Source organism: Nerophis lumbriciformis, linkage group LG07 (assembly GCF_033978685.3).
Source record: "Nerophis lumbriciformis linkage group LG07, RoL_Nlum_v2.1, whole genome shotgun sequence".
NCBI classification, from domain to species: domain Eukaryota; kingdom Metazoa; phylum Chordata; class Actinopteri; order Syngnathiformes; family Syngnathidae; genus Nerophis; species Nerophis lumbriciformis.
In genome coordinates, this window is record NC_084554.2 from 2046243 (window position 1) to 2069323 (window position 23081).

At 29.8% G+C, this 23081-nt stretch overlaps 1 protein-coding gene across 1 annotated transcript in view; it reads left to right on the plus strand.

The window, feature by feature from the left end:
- Nucleotides 1-14716: 14716 nt before the first annotated feature.
- dipk2ab (divergent protein kinase domain 2Ab) overlaps nucleotides 14717-23081 on the plus strand; it is a 161476-nt gene continuing 153111 nt past the window's right edge. The window contains exon 1 of the mRNA XM_061965928.2: nucleotides 14717-15152. The gene's annotated coding sequence lies outside the window, so the exon portion shown is untranslated. The remainder of the gene's footprint in view (nucleotides 15153-23081) is intronic.

A 23081-nucleotide genomic window follows, 5' to 3' on the forward strand; every position in this document is an offset into this window, starting at 1 on the left:
TATAAAACAACAAAAAGTATTTTTTAAATCTAAAACAACTTAAATTTAAGGGTGTTTATATATATATATATATATATATATATATATATATATATATATTTTTTTTTTTTTTACTCTTCATGATTTTACTAATTTGAATTCGACTTTTATTTATGAAAAATGTATCTCGCCACATAATAATTTCTTGGTTGCTTACTTTCGTGAATATACCAAATTTATTATATTGATTTTATTTATTTTTTGAGCAATGACAGTTTTTGAAAAAAATCACACTAAAATGCTTAGGGATTCAAAAGGGTGCCACTCATAAAAGTGTTAAAAAATAAATTATATACATTTTTTTCAACACTTAAATCTCTAGATCGTTTTCAAATCCGTCTATATAAATTGTATTTATTTTTATAATTTTTGTTTTATGCCCTTTTTAGTAAAGAAAACACTTTTTATGGCAAAAACACAAAATATGCAACATTTTCCCTAATAAAAAAATATAAACAAATCAAGGCCCTTTCAACATGACAGTTTGATCTTAGTGAAGTGACAATACAGACTATAAAACAACAAAAGTATTTTTTAAATCTAAAACAACTTAAATTTAAGGGTGTTTATATATATATATATATATATATATATATATATATATATATTTTTTTTTTTTTTTTACTCTTCATGATTTTACTCATTTATGAAAAATTTATCTTGCCACATAATCATTTCTTGGTTGCTATCTTTCATGAATATACCAAATCTAATATACTGATTTTTTTTTTTTTTTTGAGCAGTGACAGTTTTTGTAAAAAAAAAAAAAAATCACACTAAAATGCTTAGGGATCCAAAAGGGTCCCACTCATAAGTGTTTAAAAAAATGTACAGTATCATACATACATTTTTTCAACACTTTAATCTCTAGATCGTTTTCAAATCTGTCGATACAAATTGTTTTTATTTTTATGTTTTGTGCCCTTTTTAGTAAAGAAAACACTTGTTTTTTTTATGGCAAAAACACAGAATATGCAACATTTTCCCTAATAAAATATATTAAAAAAATCAAGGCCCTTTCAACATGACAGTTTGATATTAGTGAAGTGACAATACAGACTATAAAACAACAAAAAGTATTTTTTAAATCTAAAACTACTTAAATTTAAGGGTGTTTATATATATATATATATATATATATATATATATATTTTTTTTTTTACTCTTCATGATTTTACTCATTTGAATTCGACTTATATTTATGAAAAATGTATCTTGCCACATAATAATCATTTCTTGGTTGCTTACTTTCGTGAATATACCAAATTTATTATATTGATTTTATTATTTTTTTGAGCAATGACAGTTTTTGAAAAAAATCACACTAAAATGCTTAGGGATTCAAAAGGGTGCCACTCATAAAAGTGTTTAAAAAATAAATTATATACATTTTTTCAACACTTAAATCTCTAGATCGTTTTCAAATCTGTCTATATAAATTGTATTTATTTTTATAATTTTTGTTTTATGTCCTTTTGAGTAAAGAAAACACTTTTTATGGCAAAAACACAAAATATGCAACATTTTCCCTAATAAAATATATTAAAAAAATCAAGGCCCTTTCAACATGACAGTTTGATCTTAGTGAAGTGACAATACAGACTATAAAACAACAAAAGTATTTTTTAAATCTAAAACAACTTAAATTTAAGGGTGTTTTTATATATATATATATATATATATATATATATATATATATATATATATACATTTTTTTTTACTCTTCATGATTTTACTCATTTGAATTCGACTTTTATTTATGAAAAATGTATCTTGCCACATAATAATTTCTTGGTTGCTTACTTTCGTGAATATACCAAATTTATTATATTGATTTTTTTTTTTTTTTGAGCAATGACAGTTTTTGAAAAAAAATCACACTAAAATGCTTAGGGATTCAAAAGGGTGCCACTCATAAAAGTGTTAAAAAATAAATGATATACATTTTTTCAACACCTAAATCTCTAGATCGTTTTCAAATCTGCCTATATAATTTGTATTTATTTTTATTATTTTTGTTTTTTGCCCTTTTTAGTAAAGAAAACACAAAATATCCAACATTTTCCCTAATAAAAAAATATAAACAAATCAAGGCCCTTTCAACATGACAGTTTGATCTTAGTGAAGTGACAATACAGACTATAAAACAACAAAAGTATTTTTTAAATCTAAAACAACTTAAATTTAAGGGTGTTTATATATATATATATATATATATTTTTTTTTTTTTACTCTTCATGATTTTACTCATTTATGAAAAATGTATCTTGCCACATAATCATTTCTTGGTTGCTATCTTTCATGAATATACCAAATCTAATATATTGATTTTTTTTTTTTTTTTTTGAGCAGTGAGTTTTTCTAAAAAAAAAAAAAAAAATCACACTAAAATGCTTAGGGATCCAAAAGGGTCCCACTCATAAGTGTTTAAAAAAATGTTCAGTATCATATATACATTTTTTCAACACTTTAATCTCTAGATCGTTTTCAAATCTGTCGATACAATTTTTTTTTTTTTTTTATGTTTTGTGCCCTTTTTAGTAAAGAAAACACTTGTTTTTTTTTATGGCAAAAACACAAAATATGCAACATTTTCCCCAAGAAAATATACAAACAAATCAACACATTTCAACATGACAGGTTGATCTCAATAAAGTAAGCCACGATACAAAATATAAAACCACAAAAAAAAAAATACTTTTATTGAAAACAACTTAAATTTAAGGGTGTTTATACATTTAGTTGTTTTTTTTAAAATGTTTTCATGATTTTACTCATGAATTCGATTTATGACAAATGTATCTTGCCACATATTAATAATGTCTTGGTTGCTATATTTCATGAATATACCAAATTTGATAACAAATACATTGATTTTAATTCTTTTTTTTTTTTTTTTTTTTTTTGAGCAATGACAGTTTTTGTAAAAAAAAAAAAAAAAAAAAAAATCACACTAAAATGCTTAGGGATCCAAAAGGGTCCCATTCATAAGTGTTAAAAAAAAATTAATGATATATACATTTTTTCAACACTTAAATTTCTAGCAAATCTGTCGAAATGAATTGTATTTGTTTTTATTATTTTCATGTTTTATGCCCTTTTTAATAAATATATATATTTTTTAATAATGGCAAAAACACAAAATATGCAATAATTTCCCCAAGAAAATATAAATATAAACAAATCAAAGCCCTTTCAAAACATTTCAACACGACAAGGTTGATCTTAGTGACAAAAACAATACAAAACCACAAAAAAATGTTTTTTTATTGAAAACAACTAAAATTAAGGGTGTTTATACATTTTTTTTACTGGTTTCATGATTTTACTAATTTGAATTCTAATGTTATTTATGAAAAATGTAGCTTGCCACAAATGAATAATTTCTTGGTTGCCATTTTTCATGAATATACCAAATTTGATATCAAATACATCGATTTGAATTATTTTTTTTGTTTTTTTTTGAGCAATGACAGTTTTTGTAAAAAAAAAAAAAAAAAAAAAAAATATCACACTAAAATGCTTAGGGATCCAAAAGGGTCCCATTCATAAGTGTTAAAAAAAATTAATGATATATACGTTTTTTCAACACTTAAATTTCTAGCAAATCTGTCGAAATAAATTGTATTTGTTTTTATTATTTTCATGTTTTATGCCCTTTTTAATATATATATATTTTTTTAATAATGGCAAAAACACAAAATATGCAATAATTTCCCCAAGAAAATATAAATATAAACAAATCAAAGCCCTCTCAAAACATTTCAACATGACAAGGTTGATCTTAGTGACAAAAACAATACAAAACCACAAAAAAAAAAAAAATTATTGAAAACTAAAATTAAGGGTGTTTATAAATTTTTTTTTACTGGTTTCATGATTTTACTAATTTGAATTCTAATTTTATTCATGAAAAATGTAGCTTGCCACAAATGAATAATTTCTTGGTTGCCATTTTTCATGAATATACCAAATTTGATATCAAATACATCGATTTGAATTTTTTTTTTTTTTTTTTTGAGCAATGACAGTTTTTGTAAAAAAAAAAAATCACACTAAAATGCTTAGGGATCCAAAAGGGTCCCATTCATAAATGTTAAAACAAATTGATATATACATTTTTTCAACACTTAAATTTCTAGCAAATCTGTCGAAATAAATTGTATTTGTTTTTATTCTTTTCATGTTTTATGCCCTTTTTAATAAATATATATATTTTTTAATAATGGCAAAAACACAAAATATGCAATAATTTCCCCAAGAAAATATAAATATAAACAAATCAAAGCCCTCTCAAAACATTTCAACATGACAAGGTTGATCTTAGTGACAAAAACAATACAAAACCACAAAAAAATGTTTTTTTATTGAAAACAACTAAAATTAAGGGTGTTTATACATTTTTTTTTTACTGGTTTCATGATTTTACTCATTTGAATTCTAATGTTATTTATGAAAAATGTAGCTTGTCACGAATGAATAATTTCTTGGTTGCCATATTTCATGAATATACCAAATTTGATATCAAATACATCGATTTGAATTATTATTTTTTTTTTTTTTTGAGCAATGACAGTTTTTGTAAAAAAAAAAAATCACACTAAAATGCTTAGGGATCCAAAAGGGTCCCATTCATAAGTGTTAAAATTTTTTAATGATATATAAATTTTTTCAACATCTGTCGAAATACATTTTATTTCTTTTTATTCTGTTCATGTTTTATACCCTTTTTAATAAATAAAACACTTTTTTTTAAATGGCAAAAACAAAATATGCAATATTTTCCCCAAGAAAATATAAAATATAAACAAATCAAAACCTTTTCAAAACATTTCAACATGACAGGGTTGATCTTAGTGACAAAAACAATATAAAACCACAAAAAAAAAAAAAAACTTATCGAAAACAACTTAGATTAAGGGTGTTTATACATATATATTTTTTACTGGTTTCATGATTTTACTAATTTGAATTCTAATTTTATTTATGAAAAATGTAGCTTGCCACAAATGAATAATTTCTTGGTTGCCATTTTTCATGAATATACCAAATTTGATATCAAATACATCGATTTGAATTATTATTATTATTATTTTTTGGAGCAATGACAGTTTTTGTAAAAAAAATTAGGGATCCAAAAGGGTCCCATTCATAAGTGTTAAAAAAAATTAATGATATATGCATTTTTTCAACACTTAAATTTCTAGCAAATCTGTCCAAATAAATTGTATTTATTTTTATTCTGTTCATGTTTTATACCCTTTTTAATAAAGAAAACACTTTTTTTTTTAATAGCAAAAACACAAAATATGCAATATTTTCCCCAAGAAAATATAAAATATAAACAAATCAAAGCCCTTTCAAAACATTTCAATACGACAGGGTTGATCTTAGTGACAAAAACAATATAAAACCACAAAAAAAACCAAAAAACTTATCGAAAACAACTTAAATTAAGGGTGTTTATACATATATTTTTTTACTGGTTTCATGATTTTACTCATTTGAATTCTAATGTTATTTATGAAAAATGTAGCTTGCCACAAATGAATAATTTCTTGGTTGCCATCTTTCATGAATATACCAAATTTGATATCAAATACATCGATTTGAATTATTATTATTATTTTTTTTGAGCAATGACAGTTTTTGTAAAAAAAAAAAATCACACTAAAATGCTTAGGGATCCAAAAGGGTCCCATTCATAAGTGTTAAAAAAAATGTATGATATATACATTTTTTCAACACTTAAATTTCTAGCAAATCTGTCGAAATAAATTGTATTTATTTTTATTCTGTTCATGTTTTATACCCTTTTTAATAAAGAAAACACTTTTTTTTTTTTAATGGCAAAAACACAAAATATGCAATATTGTCCCCAAGAAAATATAAAATATAAACAAATCAAAGCCCTTTCAAAACATTTCAATACGACAGGGTTGATCTTAGTGACAAAAACAATTTAAAACCACAAAAAAAAAAAAAAAACGTATCGAAAACAACTTAAATTAAGGGTGTTTTATACATATATTTTTTTTACTGGTTTCATGATTTTACTCATTTGAATTCTAATGTTATTTATGAAAAATGTAGCTTGCCACAAATGAATAATTTCTTGGTTGCCATTTTTCATGAATATACCAAATTTGATATCAAATACATCGATTTGAATTTTTTTTTTTTTTTTTTTTTTTTTGAGCAATGACAGTTTTTGTAAAAAAAAAATCACACTAAAATGCTTAGGGATCCAAAAGGGTCCCATTCATAAGTGTTAAAAAAAAAATTAATGATATATACATTTTTTCAACACTTAAATTTCTAGCAAATCTGTCGAAATAAATTGTATTTATTTTTATTCTTTTCATGTTTTATGCCCTTTTTAATAAAGAAAACACTTTTTTTTTTAATGGCAAAAACACAAAATATGCAATATTTTCCCCAAGAAAATATAAAATATAAACAAATCAAAGCCCTTTCAAAACATTTCAATACGACAGGGTTGATCTTAGTGACAAAAACAATATAAAACCACAAAAAAAAAAAAAAACTTATCGAAAACAACTTAGATTAAGGGTGTTTATACATATATATTTTTTACTGGTTTCATGATTTTACTAATTTGAATTCTAATTTTATTTATGAAAAATGTAGCTTGCCACAAATGAATAATTTCTTGGTTGCCATTTTTCTGGAATATACCAAATTTGATATCAAATACATCGATTTGATTTTTTTTTTTTGATTTTTTTTTTGAGCAATGACAGTTTTTGTAAAAAAAAAAAATCACACTAAAATGCTTAGGGATCCAAAAGGGTCCCATTCATAAATGTTAAAACAAATTGATATATACATTTTTTCAACACTTAAATTTCTAGCAAATCTGTCGAAATAAATTGTATTTGTTTTTATTCTTTTCATGTTTTATGCCCTTTTTAATAAATATATATATTTTTTAATAATGGCAAAAACACAAAATATGCAATAATTTCCTCAAGAAAATATAAAATATAAACAAATCAAAGCCCTCTCAAAACATTTCAACATGACAAGGTTGATCTTAGTGACAAAAACAATACAAAACCACAATTTTTTTTTTTTTATTGAAAACAACTTAAATTAAGGGTGTTTATACATTTTTTTTTTTACTGGTTTCATGATTTTACTCATTTGAATTCTAATGTTATTTATGAAAAATGTAGCTTGCCACAAATGAATAATTTCTTGGTTGCCATTTTTCATGAATATACCAAATTTGATATCAAATACATCGATTTGAATTATTATTATTTATTTTTTTTGAGCAATGACAGTTTGTGTAAAAAAAAAAAATCACACTAAAATGCTTAGGGATCCAAAAGGGTCCCATTCATAAGTGTTAAAATTTTTTAATGATATATAAATTTTTTCAACATCTGTCGAAATACATTTTATTTCTTTTTATTCTGTTCATGTTTTATACCCTTTTTAATAAAGAAAACACTTTTTTTTTTAATGGTAAAAACACAAAATATGCAATAATTTCCCCAAGAAAATATAAATATAAACAAATCAAAGCCCTTTCAAAACATTTCAACATGACAGGGTTGATCTTAGTAACAAAAACAATACAAAACCACAAAAAAAAAAAAAAAAACTAAAATTAAGGGTGTTTATACATTTTTTTTTTACTGGTTTCATGATTTTACTAATTTGAATTCTAATGTTATTTATGAAAAATGTAGCTTGCCACAAATGAATAATTTCTTGGTTGCCATTTTTCATGAATATACCAAATTTGATATCAAATACATCGATTTGAATTATTTTTTTTGTTTTTTTTGAGCAATGACAGTTTTTGTAAAAAAAAATAAAAAAATATCACACTAAAATGCTTAGGGATCCAAAAGGGTCCCATTCATAAATGTTAAAACAAATTGATATATACATTTTTTCAACACTTAAATTTCTAGCAAACCTGTCGAAATAAATTGTATTTGTTTTTATTATTTTCATGTTTTATGCCCTTTTTAATATATATATATATTTTTTTTAATAATGGCAAAAACACAAAATATGCAATAATTTCCCCAAGAAAATATAAATATAAACAAATCAAAGCCCTTTCAAAACATTTCAACATGACAAGGTTGATCTTAGTGACAAAAACAATACAAAACCACAAAAAAATTTTTTTTATTGAAAACAACTAAAATTAAGGGTGTTTATAATTTTTTTTTTACTGGTTTCATGATTTTACTAATTTGAATTCTAATGTTATTTATGAAAAATGTAGCTTGCCACAAATGAATAATTTCTTGGTTGCCATCTTTCATGAATATACCAAATTTAATATCAAATACATTGATTTTAATTCTTTTTTTTTTTTCTTTCTTTTTTTTAGCAATGACAGTTTTTGTAAAAAAAAAAAAAAATCACACTAAAATGCTTAGGGATCCAAAAGGGTCCCACTCATAAGTGTTAAAAAATAATAATCATATATACATTTTTTCAACACTTAAATCTCTAGCAAACCTGTCGAAACATTTCAACATGACAAGGTTGATCTTAGTGACAAAAACAATACAAAACCACAAAAAAAATAAAAAAATATTGAAAACAACTAAAATTAAGGGTGTTTATACATTTTTTTTTTACTGGTTTCATGATTTTACTAATTTGAATTCTAATGTTATTTATGAAAATGTAGCTTGCCACGAATGAATAATTTCTTGGTTGCCATCTTTCATGAATATACCAAATTTGATATCAAATACATCGATTTTAATTATTTTTTTTGTTTTTTTTGAGCAATGACAGTTTTTGTAAAAAAAAAAAAAATCACACTAAAATGCTTAGGGATCCAAAAGGGTCCCACTCATAAGTGTTAAAAAAAAATTAATGATATATACATTTTTTCAACACTTAAATTTCTAGCAAATCTGTCGAAATAAATTGTATTTGTTTTTATTATTTTCATGTTTTATGCCCTTTTTAATAAATATATATATTTTTTAATAATGGCAAAAACACAAAATATGCAATAATTTCCCCAAGAAAATATAAATATAAACAAATCAAAGCCCTTTCAAAACATTTCAACATGACAGGGTTGATCTTAGTAACAAAAACAATACAAAACCACAAAACATTTTTTTTTTATTGAAAACAACTAAAATTAAGGGTGTTTATACATTTTTTATTTTTTACTGGTTTCATGATTTTACTAATTTGAATTCTAATGTTATTTATGAAAAATGTAGCTTGCCACAAATGAATAATTTCTTGGTTGCCATTTTTCATGAATATACCAAATTTGATATCAAATACATCGATTTGAATTATTATTATTATTTTTTTTGAGCAATGACAGTTTTTGTAAAAAAAAAAATCACACTAAAATGCTTAGGGATCCAAAAGGGTCCCATTCATAAGTGTTAAAAAAAAAAATGATATATACATTTTTTCAACACTTAAATTTCTAGCAAATCTGTCGAAATAAATTGTATTTATTTTTATTCTTTTCATGTTTTATGCCCTTTTTAATAAAGAAAACACTTTTTTTTTAATGGCAAAAACACAAAATATGCAATATTTTCCCCAAGAAAATATAAAATATAAACAAATCAAAGCCCTTTCAAAACATTTCAACATGACAGGGTTGATCTTAGTGACAAAAACTATTTAAAACCACACACAAAAAAAAAAAAAGCGTATCGAAAACAACTTAAATTAAGGGTGTTTATACATATATTTTTTTTTAGTGGTTTCATGATTTTACTCATTTGAATTCTAATTTTATTTATGAAAAATGTAGCTTGCCACAAATGAATAATTTCTTGGTTGCCATTTTTCATGAATATACCAAATTTGATATCAAATACATCGATTTGAATTATTTTTTTTGTATTTTTTTTTTTAGCAATGACAGTTTTTGTAAAAAAAAAAATCACACTAAAATGCTTAGGGATCCAAAAGGGTCCCATTCATAAGTGTTAAAAAAAATTAATGATATATACATTTTTTCAACACTTAAATTTCTAGCAAATCTGTCGAAATAAATTGTATTTGTTTTTATTATTTTCATGTTTTATGCCCTTTTTAATAAATATATATATTTTTTAATAATGGCAAAAACACAAAATATGCAATAATTTCCCCAAGAAAATATAAATATAAAGAAATCAAAGCCCTTTCAAAACATTTCAACACGACAAGGTTGATCTTAGTGACAAAAACAATACAAAACCACAAAAAAAAAAAAAATTATTGAAAACTAAAATTAAGGGTGTTTATACATTTTTTTTTTACTGGTTTCATGATTTTACTAATTTGAATTCTAATTTTATTTATGAAAAATGTAGCTTACCACAAATGAATAATTTCTTGGTTGCCATTTTTCATGAATATACCAAATTTGATATCAAATACATCGATTTGAATTTTTTTTTTTTTTTTTTTTTGAGCAATGACAGTTTTTGTAAAAAAAAAAATAAAAAAATATCACACTAAAATGCTTAGGGATCCAAAAGGGTCCCATTCATAAGTGTTAAAAAAAATTAATGATATATACATTTTTTCAACACTTAAATTTCTAGCAAATCTGTCGAAATAAATTGTATTTGTTTTTATTCTTTTCATGTTTTATGCCCTTTTTAATAAATATATATATTTTTTAATAATGGCAAAAACACAAAATATGCAATAATTTCCCCAAGAAAATATAAATATAAACAAATCAAAGCCCTTTCAAAACATTTCAACATGACAAGGTTGATCTTAGTGACAAAAACAATACAAAACCACAAAACATTTTTTTTTATTGAAAACAACTTAAATTAAGGGTGTTTATACATTTTTTTTTACTGGTTTCATGATTTTACTAATTTGAATTCTAATGTTATTTATGAAAAATGTAGCTTGCCACAAATGAATAATTTCTTGGTTGCCATTTTTCATGAATATACCAAATTTGATATCAAATACATTGATTTGAATTTTTTTTTTTTTTTTGAGCAATGACAGTTTTTGTAAAAAAAAAATCACACTAAAATGCTTAGGGATCCAAAAGGGTCCCATTCATAAGTGTTAAAAAAAATTTAATGATATATACATTTTTTCAACACTTAAATTTCTAGCAAATCTGTCTAAATAAATTGTATTTGTTTTTATTCTTTTCATGTTTAATGCCCTTTTTAATAAATATATATATTTTTTAATAATGGCAAAAACACAAAATATGCAATAATTTCCCCAAGAAAATATAAATATAAACAAATCAAAGCCCTCTCAAACCATTTCAACATGACAAGGTTGATCTTAGTGACAAAAACAATACAAAACCACAAAAAAAAATGTTTTTATTGAAAACAACTAAAATTAAGGGTGTTTATACATTTTTTTTTTTACTGGTTTCATGATTTTACTCATTTGAATTCTAATGTTATTTATGAAAAATGTAGCTTGCCACAAATGAATAATTTCTTGGTTGCCATTTTTCATGAATATACCAAATTTGATATCAAATACATTGATTAGAATTTTTTTTTCTTTCTTTTGAGCAATGACAGTTTTTGTAAAAAAAAAAAATCACACTAAAATGCTTAGGGATCCAAAAGGGTCCCACTCATAAGTGTTAAAAAAATAATCATATATACATTTTTTCAACACTTAAATCTCTAGCAAACCTGTCGAAATAAATTGTATTTGTTTTTATTCTTTTCATGTTTTATGCCCTTTTTAATAAATATATATATTTTTTAATAATGGCAAAAACACAAAATATGCAATAATTTCCCCAAGAAAATATAAATATAAACAAATCAAAGCCCTTTCAAAACATTTCAACATGACAAGGTTGATCTTAGTGACAAAAACAATACAAAACCACAAAAAAAAATTAAGGGTGTTTATACATATTTTTTTTACTGGTTTCATGATTTTACTAATTTGAATTCTAATGTTATTTATGAAAAATGTAGCTTGCCGCAAATGAATAATTTCTTGGTTGCCTTCTTTCATGAATATGCCAAATTTAAGATATTGTAAAATAAAAAGGGACATAAAATACAACATACATTATACCAGTGGTTCTCAAACTTTTTTTGTCATCCCCCACTTTGGACAAGGGGGAGTTTTCAAGCCCCACCTGCCCCCATCGCCCCAACAGAGCGCTAATGCCAAGCTTTAACATTTTCAAATTTATTGAACATCAAGTTGTATACATTCGAACTCAATAACATAAAATAACATTAAGTTCAATAATAAATAAAATAACTGTGCAGCTGTGGTATAACTTGCATCAAGTTCAATAATAAATAAAACAAAAGTGTTATAACTTGCATCAAGTTCAATAATAAATCAAAAAAAGTGTTATAACTTGCATCACGTTCAATAATAAAAAAAAAACTGTTATAACTTGCATCAAGTTCAATAATAAATCCAAAAAAGTGTTATAACTTGCATCACGTTCAGTAATAAATCAAATAAAAGTGTTATAACTTGCATCAAGTTCAATAATAAATCAAAAAAAGTGTTATAACTTGCATCAAGTTCAATAATAAAAAAAAGTGTTATAACTTGCATCACGTTCAATAATAAATCAAAAAAAGTGTTATAACTTGCATCACGTTCAGTAATAAATCAAAAAAGTGTTATAACTGGCATCAAGTTCAATAATAAATCAAATAAAAGTGTTATAACTTGCATCAAGTTCAATAATAAATCAAAAAAAGTGTTATAACTTGCATCAAGTTCAATAATAAAAAAAAGTGTTATAACTTGCATCACGTTCAATAATAAATCAAAAAAAGTGTTATAACTTGCATCAAGTTCAATAATAAATCCAATAACTTGCATCAAGTTCAATAATAAATCAAAAAAAGTGTTATAACTTGCATCAAGTTCAATAATAAATCAAAAAAAGTGTTATAACTTGCATCAAGTTCAATAATAAATAAAACAAAAGTGTTATAACTTGCATCAAGTTCAATAATAAATCAAAAAAAGTGTTATAACTTGCATCAAGTTCAATAATAAATCCAATAACTTGCATCAAGTTCAATAATAAATAAAACAAAAGTGTTATAACATGCATCACGTTCAATAATAAATAAAAAAAACTGTTATAACTTGCATCAAGTTCAATAATAAATCCAAAAAAGTGTTATAACTTGCACCACGTTCAGTAATAAATCAAACAAGTGTTATAACTGGCATCAAGTTCAATAATAAATCAAATAAAAGTGTTATAACTTGCATCAAGTTCAATAATAAATCAAAAAAAGTGTTATAACTTGCATCAAGTTCAATAATAAAAAAAAGTGTTATAACTTGCATCACGTTCAATAATAAATCAAAAAAAGTGTTATAACTTGCATCAAGTTCAATAATAAATCCAATAACTTGCATCAAGTTCAATAATAAATCAAAAAAAGTGTTATAACTTGCATCACGTTCAGTAATAAATCAAACAAGTGTTATAACTGGCATCAAGTTCAATAATAAATCAAATAAAAGTGTTATAACTTGCATCAAGTTCAATAATAAATCAAAAAAAGTGTTATAACTTGCATCAAGTTCAATAATAAATCCAATAACTTGCATCAAGTTCAATAATAAATCAAAAAAAGTGTTATAACTTGCATCAAGTTCAATAATAAATCAAAAAAAGTGTTATAACTTGCATCAAGTTCAATAATAAATAAAACAAAAGTGTTATAACTTGCATCAAGTTCAATAATAAATCAAAAAAAGTGTTATAACTTGCATCAAGTTCAATAATAAATCCAATAACTTGCATCAAGTTCAATAATAAATCCAAAAAAGTGTTATAACTTGCATCACGTTCAGTAATAAATCAAACAAGTGTTATAACTGGCATCAAGTTCAATAATAAATCAAATAAAAGTGTTATAACTTGCATCAAGTTCAATAATAAATCAAAAAAAGTGTTATAACTTGCATCAAGTTCAATAATAAAAAAAAGTGTTATAACTTGCATCAAGTTCAATAATAAATCAAAAAAAGTGTTATAACTTGCATCAAGTTCAATAATAAATCCAATAACTTGCATCAAGTTCAATAATAAATCAAAAAAAGTGTTATAACTTGCATCAAGTTCAATAATAAATCCAATAACTTGCATCAAGTTCAATAATAAATCAAAAAAAGTGTTATAACTTGCATCAAGTTCAATAATAAATCAAAAAAAGTGTTATAACTTGCATCAAGTTCAATAATAAATAAAACAAAAGTGTTATAACTTGTATCAAGTTCAATAATAAATCAAAAAAAGTGTTATAACTTGCATCAAGTTCAATAATAAATCAAATAACTTGCATCAAGTTCAATATTCCTCGCGCCCCACCTGTCATGTCTCTATTCCCCACCAGTGGGGTGCGCCCCACACTTTGAGAAACGCTGCATTATACAATATTACAAAAATGATTTACTTTTATAACATTAAAGTTGTCAACCATAATGTAACATTTGTATTTTAAAAATCATGAGTATATACTATTTATTATTTATTTATATAATATATATATATATATATATATAAGTCATTTTATGTCAATTTTTTTTTATGGAGATCAAATGTAGCCGCACATGTGGGAGGAAATGCCTTTTATGGGCAGGTTTGTTTCTCCCCCTGGGGGGGCGGAGCTCCAGCGGGAGAGAAAGGTTGGGAAGAGTCGCCCGGCAACGCGGACGTAAACAGACGGCGAGTGTCGTAAAAGCGTCTCGCAGTGGAGGAGCGAGTAAAAAGAGGTCCATTGTGCTCGCAGAGCAGCGCGGAACAAGATCGTCTCCCTCACCCGCCGAGACCTTCGCGATACTCGGACGCACCGGCCGCGGCTGTCTCCGGCGGAGGGTGACGGCGTCCTCCCGGCGAAAGGGAGCCGGATTATGACGAGTTAAGTGTTTATTAGTGCGGCTAGCAGGCTAGCTCGGCTACATGCTGCTGCTGCTGGCGCGGGAAAAAAAACAAAAAAAAACCCTCCGTCAAGCTGCTTTTTTTTTTTTTTTTTTCTTCACCTTTCTTCACCTTTCCTCGCCGGCCACCGCAGAAGGAAACGGGCGACGGTTTCCGCTCGCAATTGTCCACTCGGAGGAAGCAGAAGTCGTCGCTCAAGGTTTGTTTTGTTTTCTTGTCTTTGCTTCAACTTCTCTACAAGTCTTCTTCACCTTAAAGACTAAAAAGTCTTCTTTTTATATCAAATCTTATCACATGACCACCAAACCTGGAGTTTGTGCTGCAAGTAGTGATGGGTTGATGAGGCGTCATGAAGCGTTTCGACTAGGGCTGCAGCTAACGATTATTTTTCTATCGATTAATCTATAGATTATTTTTTTCGATTAATCGGTTAATCTATAGATTATTTTTTCGATTAATCTATAGATTATTTTTCCTTTTACCGATTTTTTTTTTAAATTTAAAATGAAGAGGAAAAAATAAATGTAGGCCAGTTTTTTCAAAAGGCATGGCTTTTATTTACAAAAAAAAAAGTATGGCCACTCAGTCAACATTGACAACAACATGACAAAATATTCTGTAACAATGTAAACATTTAAAACTTTTAACATTTAACAAAATTAAAAGTAGCTTATTTGCTTTTTAATGTGCAAATATAAAAGTAAACATCCAGTGCAAATTTTAATATTCTGGAATAGTATAAGCATTTAAAAAGTAAAAGTATTGCTTATTTTGCTTTAAAATGTGCTAAAATAAAGATAAACATCCAATACAAAAAAGTGCAAAACGGAAATATTCTGTAACAAGTGTAAACATTTCAACAAAAGTAAAAGTATTGCTTATTTGCTAAAATGTGCAAAAATAAAGCTAAACATCCAATACAAAAAAGTGTACAGTGTAAACATTTCAACAAAAGTAAAAGTATTGCTTATTTTGCTTAATAACACAACAATGATAGTATGATTAAAGTGAAAGTTAATTGTTGGTTTGTACATAGTATATGTAACTGTTAATGTTGTAAAAGGTATTTGCACAACTAATTAACGTTAGCGTTTGTGACACGTCTTGTGCCGTGGGGTTCTTTCAGGACCGACAGACTGAACGCCAGACGGCTTTGCCAGGTTTACAATCTTTTAATTTTACACAAAGTCTTTTCTCTTCCAACTGCGCGGATCGCGCACCTGGGCACGATTGCGGCGTCGCTCCCGGCGCGCCCCGCCTCGCCGCTCGCTCGCCGCCGCCGCCTCTCCACAGCGTTAAAGAGGAGCGCGTCTTTGTAAACACTGAACAGGCACGCCAAACGCGCCTCTCAGAGCGAAACGGTGCTTTAGTTTATGAATTTACAACGCAGATACAAATGACACATTCATGTTTTTGTGTAATGATGACAACGTATACGCACGCGGACGATTGACTTGTTGATGGTGATGGCAAGAACGCTGTCGGGGGTTTTCTTTTCAAATGTTCGTTCATAGCCGTTGTGCTGCTATGATAGGCCATTTCCGCTCGACACAGTGTGCATACAACAACATTATTAGGCCGTTTATTGAAATACTCCCACACTTTTGACGACTTTTGGCGTGCTTTTTTCCCCTCGCTCGCATCGTCTGCTTTGCGCTCCGCCATGACAGTAGTGTGACGTAAATATGCGACGCGCCGACGCACAAAAACGGCGTCAACGTATTTACGTAACCGATGACGTCGACAACGTCGACGCGTCGTTTCAGCCTTAGTTTCGACACATTGCAAAACTGTATTGATACTGTGTCGATACTGTGTCACTAAATACTGATATCTGCTGGACATTAAAAATCCCTACAGGCAACCTATGGACCGACTCAACTGACACTGATTTGATGCCCTAGTACAGGGGTCACCAAACCAAAAACTACTTCTTGGGTACTGATTAATGCGAAGGGCTACCAGTTTGATACACACTTAAATAAATAAATATATTGTCATTTGTAAGTTACACGTAAGTGTGATTTAAACAAGAATAGCTAGATAAATACATGTATATATACAGGTAAAAGCCAGTAAATTAGAATATTTAGAAAAACTTGATTTATTTCAGTAATTGCATTCAAAAGGTGTAACTTGTACATTATATTTATTCATTGCACACAGACTGATGCATTCAAATGTTTATTTCGTTTAATTTTGATGATTTGAAGTGGCAACAAATGAAAATCCAAAATTCCGTGTGTCACAAAATTAGAATATTACTTAAGGCTAATACAAAAAAGGGTTTTTTAGAAATATTGGCCAACTGAGAAGTATGAAAATGAAAAATATGAGCATGTACAATACTCAATACTTGGTTGGAGCTCCTTTTGCCTCAATTACTGCGTTAATGCGGCGTGGCATGGAGTCGATGAGTTTCTGGCACTGCTCAGGTGTTATGAGAGCCCAGGTTGCTCTGATAGTGGCCTTCAACTCTTCTGCGTTTTTGGGTCTGGCATTCTGCATCTTCCTTTTCACAATACCCCACAGATTTTCTATGGGGCTAAGGTCAGGGGAGTTGGCGGGCCAATTTAGAACAGAAATACCATGGTCCGTAAACCAGGCACGGGTAGATTTTGCGGTGTGTGCAGGCGCCAAGTCCTGTTGGAACTTGAAATCTCCATCTCCATAGAGCAGGTCAGCAGCAGGAAGCATGAAGTGCTCTAAAACTTGCTGGTAGACGGCTGCGTTGACCCTGGATCTCAGGAAACAGAGTGGACCGACACCAGCAGATGACATGGCACCCCAAACCATCACCCAACCATGCAAATGTTGCATTTCCTTTGGAAATCGAGGTCCCAGAGTCTGGAGGAAGACAGGAGAGGCACAGGATCCACGTTGCCTGAAGTCTAGTGTAAAGTTTCCACCATCAGTGATGGTTTGGGGTGCCATGTCATCTGCTGTAAAAAATGTGCCTTGCCTCAAAAAAGGTAGGAAAACACTGAGTTAGTGCATTCACATATTAGTTCCGGAGTACAAACAAATAATTGTATATTTTGTAACATTGTTTGTGCTATTTGGAAATGCAAACTAACCGTTATTTTCCATGAGTCAACAATGATCTTGTCCATTATTCAGTGTGTTGTTCCCCTCAAAAGAGAATAATTTTGGTAGAAATGGGTTTGAATTGCAATTGAATGTACTGTAAATGCCGGACTATAAACCGCTGGTTTTTCCCCCCCTACGCTTTGAACCCTGCGGCTTATAAAACGGTGCGGCTAATTTTTGGATTTTTCTTGGCCGGTGGCCGCGAAGCAAATAGATTTCATTAAACACACCTAAATACACTTAAATGGTGTGTTATTGTTTGTGTTATGGCGCCGTCTTTTAGACGAGTTCACTCGCTGCTGGGTGAATGTGAATTCCTGCTGTTTTAAAACTTTCAACCGGATGGAAGCACAAGTGCCATTTCGCCTTCTCGCCATCCATAGCGTTTCTACTCGTATGGATTCTTCATTCATCACTCCAAGTTTGTAAGTTTTACAATATAACTAAAACTATTCTTACTTACTAAAGCGTCCCATGTGTGACGTCTGTAGGAGTGTTTTCATGCTTATATGTACCTGCTAGCGTCATTAACATTAGCTAATATGCTAACACATTTATGAGTGTCTGTGTTAGTATTATTAACTTACAATGGCATTCTTTTTGTATTGTTTCACTTTCACAAATTCCTCGGTAAACACGCCAAAACATCACCGTGGAGTTATTGAGTCTGTTTAGCTGATTGGAGAGCTAACTTGCGCAGCTAGTGGGTCCATGACCGTGACTTCTGTTTTGTTTGATCAGCCGTTTTACTGCCCTGTTACAAACACTGCTTGGAAATAATTAAGACAGAATATTCCTGTGTAAATAACTAATTTCTGTGACTTATATATGGAAAATATTTTTTTCTTCTAAAATGTCCATTATCCAGATAATAAAGCGTACACACACTTAATGGCTCGACTTCTAAATGTAGCTTAAGTTATTTTGGGCAAGATAGAGGACTCATTCATTCATAAATATTTATTTCTACCGTGACTGTGCTGCTCATTCACGTGCTACAAACATTAAAAAGATGACTAAAATGTCTTATTTAAAAGAAAGAAAAGTGCTACAAAAAAATCAATTAACCTTGTTTACGTAATAAAAAAACAGTTAAAATAGTGGCAATGAAAACACAAAATCAAACTTTCAGAAAAAAAGAAAAAGATTTAGTGATGTTTAAAAAGTTGATTGATTATTGATTAACTCTTGGCAGTGTCAGCACTCTAATAGACTCAAAGTGTAGAATTTGATTCACTCTTAAAATGTTGGCTATTTAATAGGTTGTATGTTTAATCTTGTGTCTTTTTATGCATTGCAAATTAAAACTGCTTTAAAAAGTAATTGAATCACAAAGTTTAGCTGGCTGACTTTTGGCTAAAATGATATATTTTTCTCACACAACTTGGTCTCATGCTCGTTAGCAAGCTAGCAAGGTAGAAGCTAATGCTCTTTACCGAAGTCGGCGTCCTGCCTCCAGATGTCTGACATCGCGTCTTTTAAATTCTGGTGTATCACAGACGTGCTGACATAACTAAATGAGCCAGATATTAATGTTTTGAACAAGAATATCCTCACACTTTACCGTATTTTCCGCACCATAAGGCGCCCTGGGTTATAAGCCGCGCCTTCAATGAACGGCATATTTCAAAACTTTGTCCACCTATAAGCCGCCCCGTGTGGTAAGCCGCATCTAACTGCGCTAAAGGAATGTCAAAAAACAGTCAGATAGGTCAGTCAAACTTTAATAATATATTAAAAACCAGCGTTCTAACAACTCTGTTCACTCCCAAAATGTACGCAAATGTGCAATCACAAACATACGTATATCAACATGGACAGAGCTGCGTGAAAAAAGCCACCCGGCCTCTTCGCGTAAACTTAAACTTACCTTAACCACTCGCTCATCTTTTCTTCATCCATCCCTTCGAGTTAGCTTTTATGATGACGCCGGCTGGAAAGGTCTCTTTTGGCAAGGTCTTCCTTTTGAATATCACCATGGGTGGAAGTTTCTGGCCATTAGCATGGCAAGCTAGAACCACAGTGAAGGATGACTTCTCATTCCCTGTGGTGCGAATATTCACCGTACGTGCTCCCGTTGTATCCACAGTGCGGTTCACAGGAATATCAGTTGCTGTGAAATAGTAATCCGTGTGCGGATGGAGAGATTGCGTCTTTTCATGAACCGGATCCCTGTCGCTTAGTAGGAGCCATTTTGTGGTCTTTACAGATGTAAACACACAAAGGAAATGTACGGTAATATCCGCGCGCTTTTTCTTCTTCTACGCGGGCGGGTGGTTGCTTACAGTAGAAGAAGAAGCGCTTCCTGTTCAATGGGGGCGGGTGCTTACCTTGGCGGTTGCTTGCGTAGAAGAAGAAGCACTTCCTCTTCTACGGGGAAAAAAGATGGCGGCTGTTTACCGTAGTTGCGAGACCGAAACTTTATGAAAATGAATCTTAATATTAATCCATATATAAAGCGCACCGGGTTATAAGGCGCACTGTCAGCTTTTGAGAAAATGTGTGGTTTTTAGGTGCGCCTTATAGTGCGGAAAATACGGTATGTTTAATCTTGTGATACCTACACATTGCTGTTTGTTAAAGTGTCTTTTTATGCATTGCAAATTAAAACTGCTTTAAAAAGTAATTGGATTACAAAGTTTAGCTGGCTGACTTTTGGCTAAAATTACATTTTTTTCTCACACAACTTGGTCTCATGCTTGTTAGCAAGCTAGCAAGCATGGCGAAGTCGGCGTCCTGCCTCCAGATGTCCGACATCGCGTCTTTAAATGCTGGTGTATCACAGACGTGCTGACATAACTAAATGAGCGAGATATTAATGTTTTGAACAAGAATATCCTCACACTTTACATGTTAGCACTGGCAATGTTTATGCCAGTGTCAGGTTCAAACACCGATGACATCTATTAAACAGACAAGAAGCAAGGAATCAGGCAGAGACAGAGTTAATTAATTGGGCTGTAGGCAAGGCAACTTTATTTGTATAGCACTTGTCATACACAAGGCAGACTCAAAGTGCTTCCCAGACAACAAAGTGAAATGAAAGAAAATAAAAGCAAAATTAAAATGCAGACAATAACAATAAAAACAGAGCGGACGTTAAAAGTTACAGTTCCAACCTACGCTTTAAGGCACAGCCCAGGTTCTCCTCTATTTATTCGGGAGGTCCCTGGTTACAGGCTCTCTCTGAAGGAAGGGGGTTAAATTCAGCAGCCCCAGTTAGACACAATTAGGGCTGCAGCAACTAATCGATTATAAAAATAGTTGCCGATTAATTTAGTCATCGATTCGTTGGATCTATGCTATGCGCATGTGCAGGGGCTTTTTTATTTTTATTTAAAAAAAAAAAAAAAACTTTATTTTTTATTTTTTTAATAAACCTTTATTATAAACTGCAACATTTACAGACAGCTGAGAAACAATAATCAAAATTAAAGCCGCAAGCAGCATTGGTCGGGCCCGCGTATTTGGCAGGTGCTAGTCCTAACTGTCCCAATACTTTTGTCTACTTTTAGTCTGAAGTGTCCCAAGACTTTTGTCTAGTGTACCTACCTTGTCTGCATTGTGTGGGCACGTTGGTGCTTCCTGCTTTTAAGCAGCCATCGTAAAAAAACAGCAGCGCAGCAGCATCAGCGCAGCGGGTCTTTGAAGGGTCATAAAATCAAAACCGGAGCAGTTAGAAAAAAAGCGCTTCTGTCATTGTAATCACAAGGGTTCAATCTCCTGTGTTAGTTTGAAGGCGAAACGACAAACGCGCTCAGAGGAGTTCGTTTTTGAAGGAAGGTGACCGGTTTTTACAAAAAATTTGTTTTGAAGGGGGAATAGCAAACTTCCTGTTGATTTTTGCTGGGGGTTGTCAGTTTATGAAATGTAGGTCTAAGTGAGACCTACATAGAGGTTTTTGTTTCATGTCTCTCCGACCTTCCCAGTGGGAGTTACAGGCAGTTTTGTCAGTTTTTTCATCCGAGGAGCAGTTTTTTGTGCGTTTCATAAAAAAATTGCGCTAGAGCACAATTTTGAGATTTGGGGTTAGGTTTTTTCATTAGATCTCAATTTTAGCCAGTCCTGATGTGTGTGTTCAGTTTGGTGAGTTTTGAAGCATGTTAAGGGGGTCAAATTATATCTCAAAAAGAGGCAAAAGTGACTGTTTTTAGTACTTTTTTGTCTTGAAGGGGGAATTGCCAACTTCCTGTTGATTTTTGCCGGAGGATATACAATTATGAAAGGTAGGTGTAAGTCAGACCTACATAGAGGTTTTTGTTTCATGTCTCTCCGACCTTCCTAGTGGGAGTTACAGGCAGCTTAGTTTTTTTTTTCTTTTTAGGGGGCGCTAGAGCGCAATTTTGAGTTTTTGGGTTCGTTTTTTTTTAATTAAAAGACAATTTTTGCAGGTTCTGATGTGTGGGTCAAATATGGTGAGTTTTGAAGCATGTTAAGTGGGTCAAATTAGTGCTCAAAGAGGCGGCGGAAGAAAAAAGAAAGAATTAAAGCTGCAAGCAGCATTGGTCGGGCCCGCGTATTTGGCAGGTGCTAGTCCTAAGTGTCCCAATACTTTTGTCTACTTTTAGTCTGAAGTGTCCCAAGACTTTTGTCTAGTGTACCTACCTTGTCTGCATTGTGTGGGCACGTTGGTGCTTGCTGCTTTTAAGCAGCCATCGTAAAAAAACAGCAGCGCAGCAGCATCAGCGCAGCGGGTCTTTGAAGGGTCATAAAATCAAAACCGGAGCAGTTATAAAAAAAAAGCGCTTCTGTCATTGTAATCACAAGGGTTCAATCTCCTGTGTTAGTTTGAAGGCGAAACGACAAACGCGCTCAGAGGAGTTCGTTTTTGAAGGAAGGTGACCGGTTTTTACAAAAAATGTGTTTTGAAGGGGGAATAGCAAACTTCCTGTTGATTTTTGCTGGGGGTTGTCAATTTATGAAATGTAGGTCTAAGTGAGACCTACAGTGGGAGTTACAGGCAGTTTTGTCAGTTTTTTCATCCGAGGAGCAGTTTTTTGTGCGTTTCATAAAAAAATTGCGCTAGAGCACAATTTTG